The following is a 13808-nucleotide window of genomic DNA, read 5'->3' on the forward strand; positions in this document are numbered from 1 at the left end:
TTTCTTCTGTTGTGGACTGGTATGAGAATATAACAAAAGAGTGTTCTCACTTCCCACCATTCCTGAGATGGTCCTAAGTCGCATGTTTTAGGTTGTCTAATCATTGTTACTTTGCTATAGGACAAAGAGCTAATGTGACACTGATGCTAGCTGGTTGGGGTTCTTCTAGGTACTGAGGTGAGTTTCTGGTACACCACAATTCACTAGTGTTGAGGGTCTCTGTGCACAGTTCTGTGTATGAGCAGAAATCCTTGCAACATGGCGCCGCAAACGAGTGTGGTCTTATTGTGAGACACTTGAGTAGTGCTTTATCAGTCTACGAACCCCTCATTATTGTGTCCGGTTGACAGTAGTGACGGATAAAACCTACCTATAGTTACATTATTTTCTCTTCAAGCTTGATATTTTAAAACAGTTTTCTTTTTTAATTACTACCCAGTTGTGCCTTTTTGTATTGCATTGTACTTCTCTATTACTGTATCGATATGTCTGTGGTTGATATCCCAGCACACAGTCGTGTAGCTGTATGGAATTACTTGCATGAATACCTTGTTTCTTTAGAGGGACAGGCAGTGGTTTTTGTAGTCACAGCTGACGCGGTGTACCCATTTGAGTTGTTTTACTCATGGGTTACTTTTCCTGCGATAGATGTTGGTACTGGTGTATTTCACTCTTACACCCCTGCTGATACTCCATATCGGACAGTGGAAATTCCGATTTCTGCTTGGCAGCATGCCGTTTGGTTTAATGGCACCCTCCCACACATTATAACAGTGGTCAGACAAGGGCCGTTGTCGATCCCAGGCACAACTTGGCCTGTTTTGGCTGCTTACACCCCGCATCCTCAGGCGGGTACGTTAACAGCTCCGCAACTAACACCCCTGTATACCTCTGCAGTGTCAGTTATTAGGGATGTGGTTGATTACATTACCCGCAACCTCCGGGGAGTGGCCCCGGGTGGTGCGGCGCATCCAGTTGGCGGGGGCGGGCTGAAGCTTAATCCTGACATCGTTAATGCGATCATGGGCAAGCGTCCCCAGGATAAGGATGAAATGCCTTTTTGGCTTGCCGAGAAATTCGACCAACTGGAAGCTGTATTCCCGAATACTAGTTCTGTGGAGAAACACAGGATCCTCATAATTAGTTTGCAGAAAGACTTGGTGCCTGATGTAAATGAATGTACAACTTGGGGTGTGATTCAGAATGAACACGGACCAGAGGCAGCTGTGGAGTTGGGAATGTGACTCGTGGGAGTGTTTGACATGGTACGCGATCTCGTCCTTGCTAATGTCAAGGGGCATGCGGTAAGTTTCCAAGTTTCTAATGCTCTGCGCGATGTCCCCGATGCCGACATACCCCGTCAGTTACCGAAAATTATTACGGAGGCTTATAAGACCGTTGGGCGTAATAGTTTGGGTGTTAAGCCTTTCGCTAAGAAAGAAAAACTGCAGCAAACTCAACAAGCGTCATCTGATAAAGATGACCGCCCAAAAGTGCAGAAACAAACTTGGAGTAAGAACAAAAAACAGGGGTAGCAGCAGCAGAAGCAGGGGTCCCGTCCTGCTTCACCTACTCCTGCCCCTGCTGAGCGTACATATGAGTTGCGCGACCGCAGTACTATTAATTCACCTGATAGGTTTCAGGTTCCAGAACAACGTTCTCCTCGCTCTTTGCAGGAAACATCGGTAACAGCCACCGGTGGAGGAGGCGGCGGCAGTGGTCAAGGTGCCCAAAAGAGCTGTGAGCAGCCTCGCAAGGCTGACGGGATAGGCAAGCAGGACGAGACGCTGCATCAAAGGACCCAGTTTCAGATGAAGGGAGGTTGCTGCGGTAACAGTGAGACATGCCACAGATAGTGAGAACGCAGCTTCGGAATCTGACATGGGCGCTGACGCTGCTGGACAGCACGGCGGAGATTACCATCATTCGAGAGGCGTTGCGTCCACTACTGAAGGTGACAGCGACTGACACCTTCATTGTAGTTGAGACAGCTGACACTAGAGTGGCTCCCCCTGACAGGCTTAATGAAATTGCCCTAATAATTGAAGGTGACATAGAACATACCATAAAAGGTTTTTTTGGGGGAAAATCAACTACCTTTGATATTTTGTTGGCGGTGGTCGACTGGCCCCCACCCTATGTCTTAGCTGCTCCGCAAGGGGAGGAGGTAATCCTCCCTGCTTTCGCGCCCACAGTGCCCAAGGAGCAGGCTCTGCAGTTTGCAGCAGATTGGGCTAAGGCGCTTGCGCCGGCATTATAACGTACTCATTGTGGATGGGACAAATTTTCCCCTCGACATGAGATTCCCTTGCGGTCGATGCCACAGCCTCAACCCCATACCCCATGCGGCGAGAAGCGAAAGCTTCCGTTGCAGAAATCCTTGAACAATTGGAATATCAAGGTGTAATTGAAACGTTTGTGTCTCCGATAAATAACCCACTTTTTACTGTGACCAAGCCAGATGGCTCGTACCGTTTGGTATTGGATTACCGCCACTTAAACTCACATTGCCGTACGTGTGCGGTGCAGAATACTCAGTTCTGCTCTTGTGGATAGTCTTCGGGCGTAAAAGGTTCAAAACCACACTTGACATATCCAATGGCTTTTTTGCCCACAATCTGTCCTCCCTTAGTAGTCAATGGACAGCTTTTACAAGTGGTGGCAAACAGAGCTAATTCCTCCGTTTGGCTATGGGCTACAAGAATAGTCTAGGCGTTTTTGCCGCCCGCATTGTCTCTCTCCTGGAGAGGCTCGACGCAGATGCAAGTTCGTATGTGGATGACATTTATCTCACAGACAACAAATAATGGCCGCATCTGTGCCGTGTTGACCGGATAATTTGCTGTTTTGCGGATTTTGCCTATAAATTTAACTTTGCAAAATCACACATTGCAGAGTGCACAGTGTTGTTCCTGGGCTACGAGCTCAATAATGAAGGTCGAGGATTGGCTCCTCATTTCTTGGAGAAATGCGCACTTTTGCGAGCTCCCACGACACTGAAAAAGCTACAATCTTTACTGGGCTTTTTGAATTTCGGTCGTACCTACATTCCCGAATATGCCCAACGTATTAAGCCGCTTAACGCGTTGATACAACCTACTTTTTTCCAAATCGTGCTGGCTGCCAAAACATTCATCCATCTTGCGATCTTTGCAGGCTGATTTTATTGAATCTAAATTCTTGTCGACTCGTGATAACCACACCAACCTGGTGATAAGAATCGTGCCAGGGGCGGTGGGTTTTACGTACCTCACTTTTAATGAGGGTAACACTGTCCCTATCGCTTACAAGTCACACTTGTACACTTCGGTTAAGTTGCAGTTTTCCACTGTGGAAAAAGTTTTGACAACAGTGCAAATGGCGATTCTTAAGGAACGTGCACTGTTGCAGGGAAAACGCATTTTGGTTGTTACTCTGTATCCTGCATTAGAGGAAGTGACGAAAGCCAGTGTACCGAATTCCAAGGCTTTGCACCCTCGGTGGATACAATGGGCTACATCCTTGACATCCTCGGTTGTCACGTTAATTTTTGATTCCTCATTGCAGGCTCAAGAGTACTTGCAGTATGGATTTCTTCCTCCTGCTCTTTTGACTATGTGCCCACTTGAGGATTTCTGTTGTATCATTTACACTGATGGCAGTGCGCAAGCGGCTACGGTTTCAAAGCACGTATGTTCTTCGGCCTGACCAATTGTGGTTGATACTATGGTGGATGGTGAATTCAAGTCCGATGTCGTGCATACACAGACATTAGGGGATTGTACCACCCAGTTGGCAGAACTTCGTGCTCTGATGCTTGCATTGGAGTACGCCAATCCCAGTGTGACTACTCTTATTGTGAGTGACTCTTACTACTGTGTTCAGTCATTCAATGACAATCTTCACTTTTGGACTCAAAATGATTATTGTGACTTCAAGGGTCGCACAATAAAACATAAAATCATCTGGGTTCGAGTGGCTGAGCTCAAAGAACGACTCCCACTCGTCTCCGTAATTCATACTCTGGGTCATCATTATGTTGGAGTTCACACTGTTGGCAACTGTCTCGCAGACGAGGCTGTGAAGACAGCAGTTGCAACATATGCCGTGGCATTGGTTACACGTTCCAAAAGTAAGATTGATGATGACATCTTGGCAGCTATTGCCGCAACAGAGAAGGGAGGTAATTACCCTAGAGGTTTCCCTTCTAAATGCTCTTATTATTTAAGTCCTGATAATGTTCCTTATTGGAGAATTAACAACGTTGGTGACAGGTTGATTCCCAACGCGGACCGTAGGCAGGCTTTGGTTACAGCAGCCCACGCCGGGATGGCTTTTGCTCACACCGGCGTATCAGCTACTGTTTCTCTTCTCCAGCAACGATACTGGTGGCGGGGTTTATACAAACAGACACCTGATTTTGTCCTTCAATGTGGCATTTGTCAGCAAATTAAACCTTCCTCTGCTGCACGCCCGCCCCAAACTCAGTTGTGCATATCTAATAAACCACTTGCGTGTGTTTATTTAGATCACTGCGGTCCTTTCTCCTCTGATACTGCGTATAAGTACATCTTAGTAGAAGTTGACTCTTGTACATGCTTTGGGTGTGGCCTCAAAGGAGCGCTGATTCTAGAACTGTCGTAAGGGATTTGCGTGTCTTTGTGGGAATTTTTGCGTGTGGTACCTTCCATTCAGGCCATGGTCCAGAGTTCGCCTCTGAGGCGTACAAGGATGCCATGGCCTAATTGGGGGTCCAAGTCAAATTTTTGTCTCCATACCGGCCTGAGGGTGATAGTGTTGTGGAGCGACTGAACAGTAACTTAAAGCAATCCTTGACAGCGAAGGTATTAGGTGCTGGCAAAGACTGGCTATCCCATCTTAATAGCCTTCAACGTGCACTAAATAATCTCCCTAGAAGGTCTCTGGGTGGGTCGGACCCCATACGAAATGCTCTTTAGCATCAACATTTTTGTTCCGAACCTTGATGGTCTAGACATTACGGCGGGAGCCGCATCCTTTGACATAGATGAACATTCTAATGTTTTGCAGGACCTACAAAAGACCGGTACAGTCTTGCAAAGGAACACTTGCTCTCCACGTCTGAAGCTGCGTTGCAGATTCCGGTAGTTGGCTGGCTACCCTAAGCTGGAGAACTGGTCCGAGAGAAGATCAACAACAAGAAAGAATTTGGTCCTTCCTATCGAGCTCCAGTTACCTCCTCTTCCTGAGTAAAAGGGGAACAGGTACATTTCCATTGACAATGTCAAACCACACAGGGTGGCCGATTCTCTATAGCATGACGCCTGCGGTTTCGTGTCCAGCAATCGTGTGAGACTCTGTTTTGGCCCCGTATCCTGCCATCGGGCCTGATGTTGTCGTTGAAATGAGTACACTTATGAATCCTTTATTGAATCTACCTGCTGGTGATCCTCTTAATAACACTAAATATACTTACCCCACTGACTTGTCTATGCCTGATTTGGAGACCCGTGTGGCGAATCAATCCTGTTTTTCATTTGACACTGGCTCTTCCACATCCAAGTCCCCTTTGAAAAGTTTAGATTTTTGCTACCTGGTTTAAAAAACATTTTTTAATTTCCTCCTGGACTTACATTTGGCTGGTACTTTTGGCAATTTTTTTGTTCATATCTATCGGATTTGTGGTGTATTTTTTTCGTTTCATCAATGGGCACTACATTCAAGAAAGAACTTCAATTAGAATGATTGATAGAACTTTGACTCCCCACTCCTCTTCGCACATCATGAAGAGGGACCAGACTTTTGTGAATATACCTGCTTGGCCCGTTTTGGATGGGATTGTATGGGATGCTGTAAGGTTCCAGATACATGGTCCCACAGAGGTTATTAATGTTCCCAATGTACTCCGTGTCTCTATGGGGGATGTGGTTAAACAAAATATTTGCTCTGGTGATTGGGACGTTAAAGCTGTAGAAGCTTTATTTTCTGATTTGAAATACTATGCTGCTTTCGATGCTGAAGATTTATGTTTGGAATTTGTGAATTATGGTGATTTGTACTGTTACCAGCATTTTGGCAATCACTTTCTGCATACAATAAATGAATTTAGAAATGTGGTCAACTACACACAGTGGGAGAACTGTCCTGCACCTGTGGAAGGCAGCTTGAATATTCTTTTGAAAAAGTTTTCCAATTTTACTGATTTTGATCAATCAAACCCTAATGCATTTTATTTTAAGATGACTGAGCAGTCCTCTTCCAAGGTTAGACTTACCCACACTAAATTATTGTATTCGAAGTCCTATATTGACCAGTTGGCTCTTAAATCTGTTTGGGGTTCTAAAAGTTGGCAAGGGCAAGGCACTGAGGCTTTGCATCGTGTATTTCTCATCATAAACCATATCTTGTTTCTGAATGCTATTATTTCCCAAACCACATGCTTTGGATTGGCTACTTCTAAAAATAAATGCTCCTTCATTTCCTGATTTGGGTGAATTTCCCCTTTGGAATAATTACACCAGTACTTCCTTGAGTGACTTAGAAGCCCTGTTGAGAAAATTCCTCTTTTAATGTTTCCATCATAAATCCCAAAGGCTGGTTTCTATGGCAAAAAAGTGCAGTTTCCTGTCAGCACCGTTTTCTGGGTCTGACCCCTGGCTATACAGCGGTTAGAGTTTATCCCCGCTTTCAGACTCAACATTCAATCACCACCTATTCTGTAGGCAAATTGTGCCAGAGTTGGCTCAGACATTCATCCTTAGCGTCTGTTGAGCTACATTTATCCAAACTCACTGACACCGTTGACATAAATGATTTTGTAAAGGTCCTGCAGCAGGCAGGTCAAAAAGATCGCTATATGCTGCTTACAACGAGGTTTGGAAACTGTCCCTAATTGAAGCTGCTTCTAGACTTAGAGCTCTTGATCAGGCCAATTTAGAAAAAGTGCTTGCCGTTGTAGATAATAGCATTAACACACTTTCTTCCCGAATTTACACATTAGATAATATTGTATCATCTGTGGTTGATATTGGGCAGGAAGATGTTGCCGTACTATATCATGGGCAAAATCAATTGCGTTCTATTATGCAGTTTGCATGGACTCTACAAACGCTGAAAAATGGCAGAGTTCCATTAGATTACATGAACACGAGTTTGTTATTTCTGCCTTTCAATCTGACTGTTAAACAACAATTTATGTCAATGAAGGATGCCACGTTTTCATTGTTGCATATTGAAAAGCTAGAACCTTTACCATTTTCAGTGACAGAGACCAATTCGGCAGTGTAAGAACCCCTGAACATAAGCTAAGGGGTGCACAAAATGTTAATAACTTAACGCAGGGTGAGGCTCTTTTTAACATGTGTCCCGAGGCTGCCCAAACAAGGGATTCCATGTCTGATCATCTATGTGGTGAATTGGTGGAACAACCTGGAGTGCAAACCGCCCCAAATGGGGAAATTGCAAACTTGATAAATCAATATGTTTCAAAAACAAAACCCTAGGCTGCTTCCTCCTGCACCCTAGCACAAAAATCTATCGAGTTGCCTGCCTCACGTCAACAGGTAGAGCCTGCTTTGGACCATGTTGTAGTGAGGAAGGCACCGGCTGTTTCTATAGTTGAGGATGAAACAGAAATCTCAGTAGGACAAATTTATAAGAGGAAAGTAGTCTTTTGCCCTCAGTATATCACAAGAGGATCTCATGATGTTCTGAATCATGGCAATATTTTGAAGTTATTTACTGCAATCCCAGATCTGAAAGACATAACATCGGAATATCTGGAACTTGTGGAGTTTAAGATCGACCGTAATATTGAAACAACTGTGACTACTTGGCGAAGTGAGGATATTATCAGTAAAATATTTGCCAATGCCAATACATTTGAAAAATGGGGCATTATAGTTAGGACCATTGGTAGAACTCAATACCCAACTCTGTTGATTCCCGTTAAATCACCCTGTAGTATGATACAAACAAAGGGTATACAAAAAACAGCTCAGGGTTCACCTGTTAGAGTACTGAAAGGTGCCTCAGGTCCATCAACTGAGGTGAACATGTTGCGGGGCATTAAGATCAAGAGCTGTCAGTCAGGATCACGAGTTTGTGTAGAACTACGCTCCACATCCAACCCAATTGAGGATTGGAGTTGGCTTCCTTCAATACTATCAAAGGCTAACTCTGCAAAGATGGACTGAAGCCGATCTTCCTCCGAAAAAACATCTAAATCTCTAAAGTTTTGTTCTTGTTCTTTGTTCAGTGTAATGAGTTTTCCGAACTCCTTTGACATTTTAATATTGCAAGAGACCTGGCAAATGTGCAGTGAACCTATCATTGGTTATTACAAATATCTGAATGTGGCAACTCATGAGGCCTCTATAGGTCGTCCTAGTGGAGGCCTCTCCATATATGTTTCCTTAAATCTTGATGTAAAACACTTTGAGATAGACCTCCAAGTAAAATGGGTTATGTGTGTTAAATTCATTGCCAAACAATCAATTATTTTTCTAAATGTCTATTTGAGCTCGAAGAAAAAGATAAGGTCCTCACAACTCGATCTATTATGGAAAATGGTGAAACTGTTATATCACGAACATTTGGACTCGATGATCATTATAGCTGGGGATTTCAATAAGCACTTTTTTCATATAAAAAAGGGATGGTACCATCATCCATCCTATTAGAATGGTCTAATTGTGAGTTCATAAATTATAATTTAAACATTCTCAAAGATGTTGAAAATACTCCTACATTTAGTAAAAATGTTAGTCCTTCGATAATTGATTACAGCATATTTTCGGAAAAACTTGGGAAGGCAGTCCAAAGTTATCAAGTTGTACCAAGGATCGAGTGGTACCACAACCCTCAAGTTATTACTCTTGCTTTTGCGTTTGACTATCTGCCCGAGTCAAGAAGAATTAAAACAGAGGCTTCCGCTTTCAATTTAAAAAGGCTCATATGGAATGATAAAATTAAAACGGATATTTTAGAATTTCTAGCTGGTCTAATTGTTGATCTGCAAGATGCGATATCCGAGGGTAAAAGCCTGGTAGAACTCTGGCCCTGTTTATGTACAGCGCTTTTGTCAAATTTTTCTAATTCAAACTCTACTGGTGGTAAGATGTTAACTCAAAAGAACCCAGGATGGTTTTGTCCTCGCGTAAAATATCTTAAAAGCAAACTCAATATAACCATAAGATCGCTACACAGGAAAGCGAATGGGCCCACTAGTGCTGTGGTAGCTCAACAAATCAGACAATTAAAAAAGGTTTAGAGGAATGAAATTTGGAAGTCCAAACAAGCTTATTATAAAAACAATGTGGACCAAATTACACCATGCCTGCAAATCTAAAGACCCTAGGCTCTTCTGGAGTTTAATAAATAATTTAGAAAATAGAAACAATAGAAGCAATAGCGCAAATATTGACGAATCAACTTGGGTGTATTTTCTAAATAATTCTAAAATGGTTCAATCAGGCCCTCAGCTTGTTTATGGCAAAGACATTCTTATGTGCAATAATTGTCCTGAGATAACTGAAATTTCGGGGCAAGCTCCGACAAATACCTCGGTTATTGAGCCATGGACGATTGACAAAGTTAAAAAAGTGGTACATAGGATTCGATCAAATGGTGCGCCTGGGCCCAATGGAAACCCAAATGCCATATTTTAAGCTACCTTGAAGGATTGGCCAGAGGTTCTTACCTCCCTGTTTAATGATGTACTTAGAGCCGGTAAAATTCCTGATTCTTGGCAGGGTAGTATCGTTCAACCAATTTACAAAAACGGCCCCCAAGATAACCCAGCCAATTATAGATTAATAGCCTTAACTGATGTTGATGCTAAAATATTCGCAACCTCCCTGTTAGAGGAATTGGAATTATGGGCCTCAAAAGAAAAACTGATACCAAATTTACAATCCGGTTTTAGAAAGGGAGAATCAACCTACTCAAATTTGGTTTTATTAACACTATTAGGCGAGAGAGCTAAAATTAGGAAACAAAATCTGTATATATGTTTTATTGATTTAAAAGCCGCCTTCGATTCTGTGCCCGAGACTTATTATGGTCAAAATTAGACGATTGGGGAATATCCGCCACACTCTTAAAAATGATTAAACTGCTATATTCGGATACTTGGATCCAGATCAAAGTAGGCGACGGTAGACATACAACCCGTCGCCTGGAAACAAACATTGGCTTGAAACAAGGTTGTGTTTTGGCCCCTTGCCTTTTTATTCTTTTTATGTCTTATCTCCCTGCCCATTTAAAGACATTAATGCTCATTCCCCTTCTGTGATGGGCCAAGAGATTAAATATTTTTTTAATATGCTGATGACACTATCTTACTAAGTCAGACAGTTATTGGCCTTAAAAGATTAATAGACTTTTTTAATGTTTATGTTAAAAGGAACGGTCTAAAAATAAATATAAAAAAAACAAAAATAATGACCATGGGAAAAGGTAAACTAGGTGTTAAAGAATGGAATATCAATGGTCTGGTTGTGGACTGTGTAAAAACGTACAAATACTTGGGTATTACATTTGATCACAATTTATCTTTCAAGAAACATTTTAATAGCCTAGAAGCTAAAGGCTCAGCTCTTACATTTGCCTTTAGAAAATTGAGGGATAAATTATTATGCCCAAACCATGACCATTTGATGAAGGCCATGAAGGCGAAGTTAATTCCATCTCTGGACTATGGTTCTGTTATTTTTCGAGGCAAAGATGCGAAACCTTTAGATGATATTGAAATAAGATCATATAAATCGGTTTTTAGAATCCCAAAACATATTAGTCGAGCGAATGTTAGACTGGAATTTGGATTGGGGAAACAGTGTCTAGTTAGACAATCTACATTTTTAAAGTCTTTATTGTTATTATCCAGATCGGAGTAAGGCTCGTTGGCCAACCTTTGTTGGCTTGAGATTCAAAGAGGGACCTATTCGGGAAGCTGGGGATCTTATTTAAACGAATGTTTGCATGCCTTTGAATGTCCAAAATTAGAGGATGAAACAAGGTGTAAAATGGTTTTTAAAAAAACTATCAATCAATCAACAGCCCTTTTGTCCTGTATAACGGACAAAGACGACTTAAGGGAAAAAAAACATCTTTGGACAATAGCAAACTCTTTTACTAACTTGTATCCCCAGCCTTACCTGCAATTTCATTTAAAACCTTATACCAAAAATAAATTTATGCTGTTACGGTTTGGGAGATACCCAACCAAAGATGGAATCCCAAAAGGGAAAAAAAATTGGTCTTCTAATGTCTGTAGATTATGTGGTAAGAACGAAGAAACTCTACAGCATATTGTAACTTTGTGCCCAAAACTGCTTGTTGAACGAAAGATGTTTTTAAAACCATTTTTTAAGGAAATGGGAGTAAGAACCTGCAGAACTGCAATCATTGTATGTTTAAGAGGTATTACAGCTAGATCAATTCATCAGTTTGTCAAGTATATCCTTATAGCTGAAACAAAACTATGTAAGGAAGACACAGTAACTGATGAAATCCATGTAGTGAATGCTATCTAAAATGTCAATGATTTCACAATAAGTAAACCTTTTTATGGATCGCGGGGGAATTTTATAGAAACTTTTAACTTAATTGTTACAAATGTATCACCCCATTTCATAGACAATATTTGCTGCTAGCACATGATTTTTCAATCTATGGTGTTACATGATTATCATCATTAGTATTTGTTTTTTGATATACAAGTCGAGGTACAACCTTAGGCGCTCGCATAGTGCACTTTAAAAAGTAACGTCTCTAATGCTGTTGCCACAAGGTACATCAAATCAGTTCGGGGGATAGTATACTATGCTTATTTTAAGTTTAAAATGGTTTTATTAGAATGCTTTGCTTCCCAACCAAAGTATTTACTTTGGAATTAGAACGCACATTGCATTTTATTTAACTTTTGCTATAAATTGATCATGTTCAACTCGTCTTACCACAGTTGAACTAAGTATATATATGATCGTTGGCTAGTTTATTTCTCGTATTAGTTCTGTGTTTTTATTGTTTTTCTTTAATTAGGTTGTAAATTAGGTAAATTGAATTTGCTCTTTGCTGTTTGTAATGGTTTTAACTAATCAACAAATAAACTTTACTTACCAATTCGGCAGTGGGTTGATAATTCTACCTTTTCCCCTTTTCAAATTTGAGTCCTGCATGAAACATTATGCAATAGGTAGATTTGAACCCTTAGGTGGTGCTTATCCTCATGAAGTGTGCAATCTAACGTTCAAATACAGGTGTTTGAGGGAAGGAATGGAAGTTTATTTGAATGACGAGGATTGCACCACCACACCAGATCACTCTTTAGTCTACAGAACTCTGCAATTGCACGGTTTTTGTAATGTCCTTGCACCAAACCTTGCCTATGTTTTAAAAGGCACTCCAGTCCCAGCCATTACCCCGACATTCACATTGCTTGCAAACGGTAGGTATTTGTTATTAAATAATGAAGATTGTTGTGGTATGCATGCTGGTATTCCTTATATCGGTACAGTTTCCCAGCGTGCAGTTTACTGTAAGAATGTCTTGTTTCCTCCTCCACATGGGAGGCTCGATGTTTCCATCTGGCCCTTTTATTCCGATCTTGAAGGCAGAGTTCAACAAGATGAGTCGAATAAGAGCTCTTTTGTCCCAGAAGGAAGTCCCCCTTACATATGCACGTGAGACATTCGTCCTTCATGTTGCAAATACTCGTACTGAGGTAAATGCCTTATTAAACACAGACCTGCCCCTGCATTTCGGTGCTTTGATTCACACAATCTTAAATGCCTCGTCGACCGCTGGCCTGGCACATTTTTTTAAAGTAGTATGTTCTGGCCTTGTGACCTCATTTCAGACTATATTTCGTGTGATCCCTGCATTTTTTCATTCGATTTTTTTGAGTGTCTTTGGCGGTTTCTCGCTGCTCCTTACTTTAGGCGTGGGCATACTGCTGTTAATTTGTTTACTACAAAATGGATGCACAGTCTGTGCCCCACGACGATCTGTCCCGGCTGCTCCTCCTTCGTAACCGGATGCTAGAATACTATGGATCGCTGCCTCTGGCGACTCTGAGTGTGGCGTATGGTTTATGTTTCGGTTCTCATTCTTCATTCTTCATTCATTCTTGTGTGCAGCCTGTTTTCTATTGCCTGGATTGTGGATTTGAATGGGCCCTGGATTTGTGTCTCTGCAACACAGTGTCTCCTGAGCTGTATTTTAATCTACTAATGAGTCCCTTAGTTGCTCATGAACTAGTTTGTTCAGGTGCCAGGATTATGGCCTGCGCAGCGGCTCATGGGGTTCTAGGCAATTGGACTTTGGACATTTGGACTGCGGCCAATGACTTTCTGGCGCGCAGTTATCTTGAAGTAAGCCTGAGTTGTCCTCTGATGGTACTAGAGGCTCCGGCAATTGAGGAACATGTATGTTCTTTCCCTTTACTTAATTGGATGGCTGAAATGTTCATGGATGATAACAACAACTTCCTATTGGAGGCAGTTGCAATGTATGATGCTTATATGCTGTTGGATTGAAGTACAGATTTTTTTCTGCTTCATAAACACGTACTGAACTCGTGAATATTTTTTCTTTTAATACCTTAATGTTGTAGGTCTTTTTTTCACACCATGGCCGCCCGTGATTGGTTTCACTGACTTGGTTACTTTAATTTGGATTTTTACTTCCAATTCTTAAGTTTGGCAAAATTCCTGAACTAGGTTCATTCTCGATTGAACTTGAACTCTGCGTTCTATGAAGCTTGCCCCAGTTATTGTGCGTTCCCCGAACAAGGGAGGGTGTATTATGGTTTAGGGCCTCTTTTTGCATGCATGTTATGTTAGCATGGC

Source organism: Lissotriton helveticus, chromosome 11, assembly GCF_964261635.1.
Source record: "Lissotriton helveticus chromosome 11, aLisHel1.1, whole genome shotgun sequence".
NCBI lineage: Eukaryota > Metazoa > Chordata > Amphibia > Caudata > Salamandridae > Lissotriton > Lissotriton helveticus.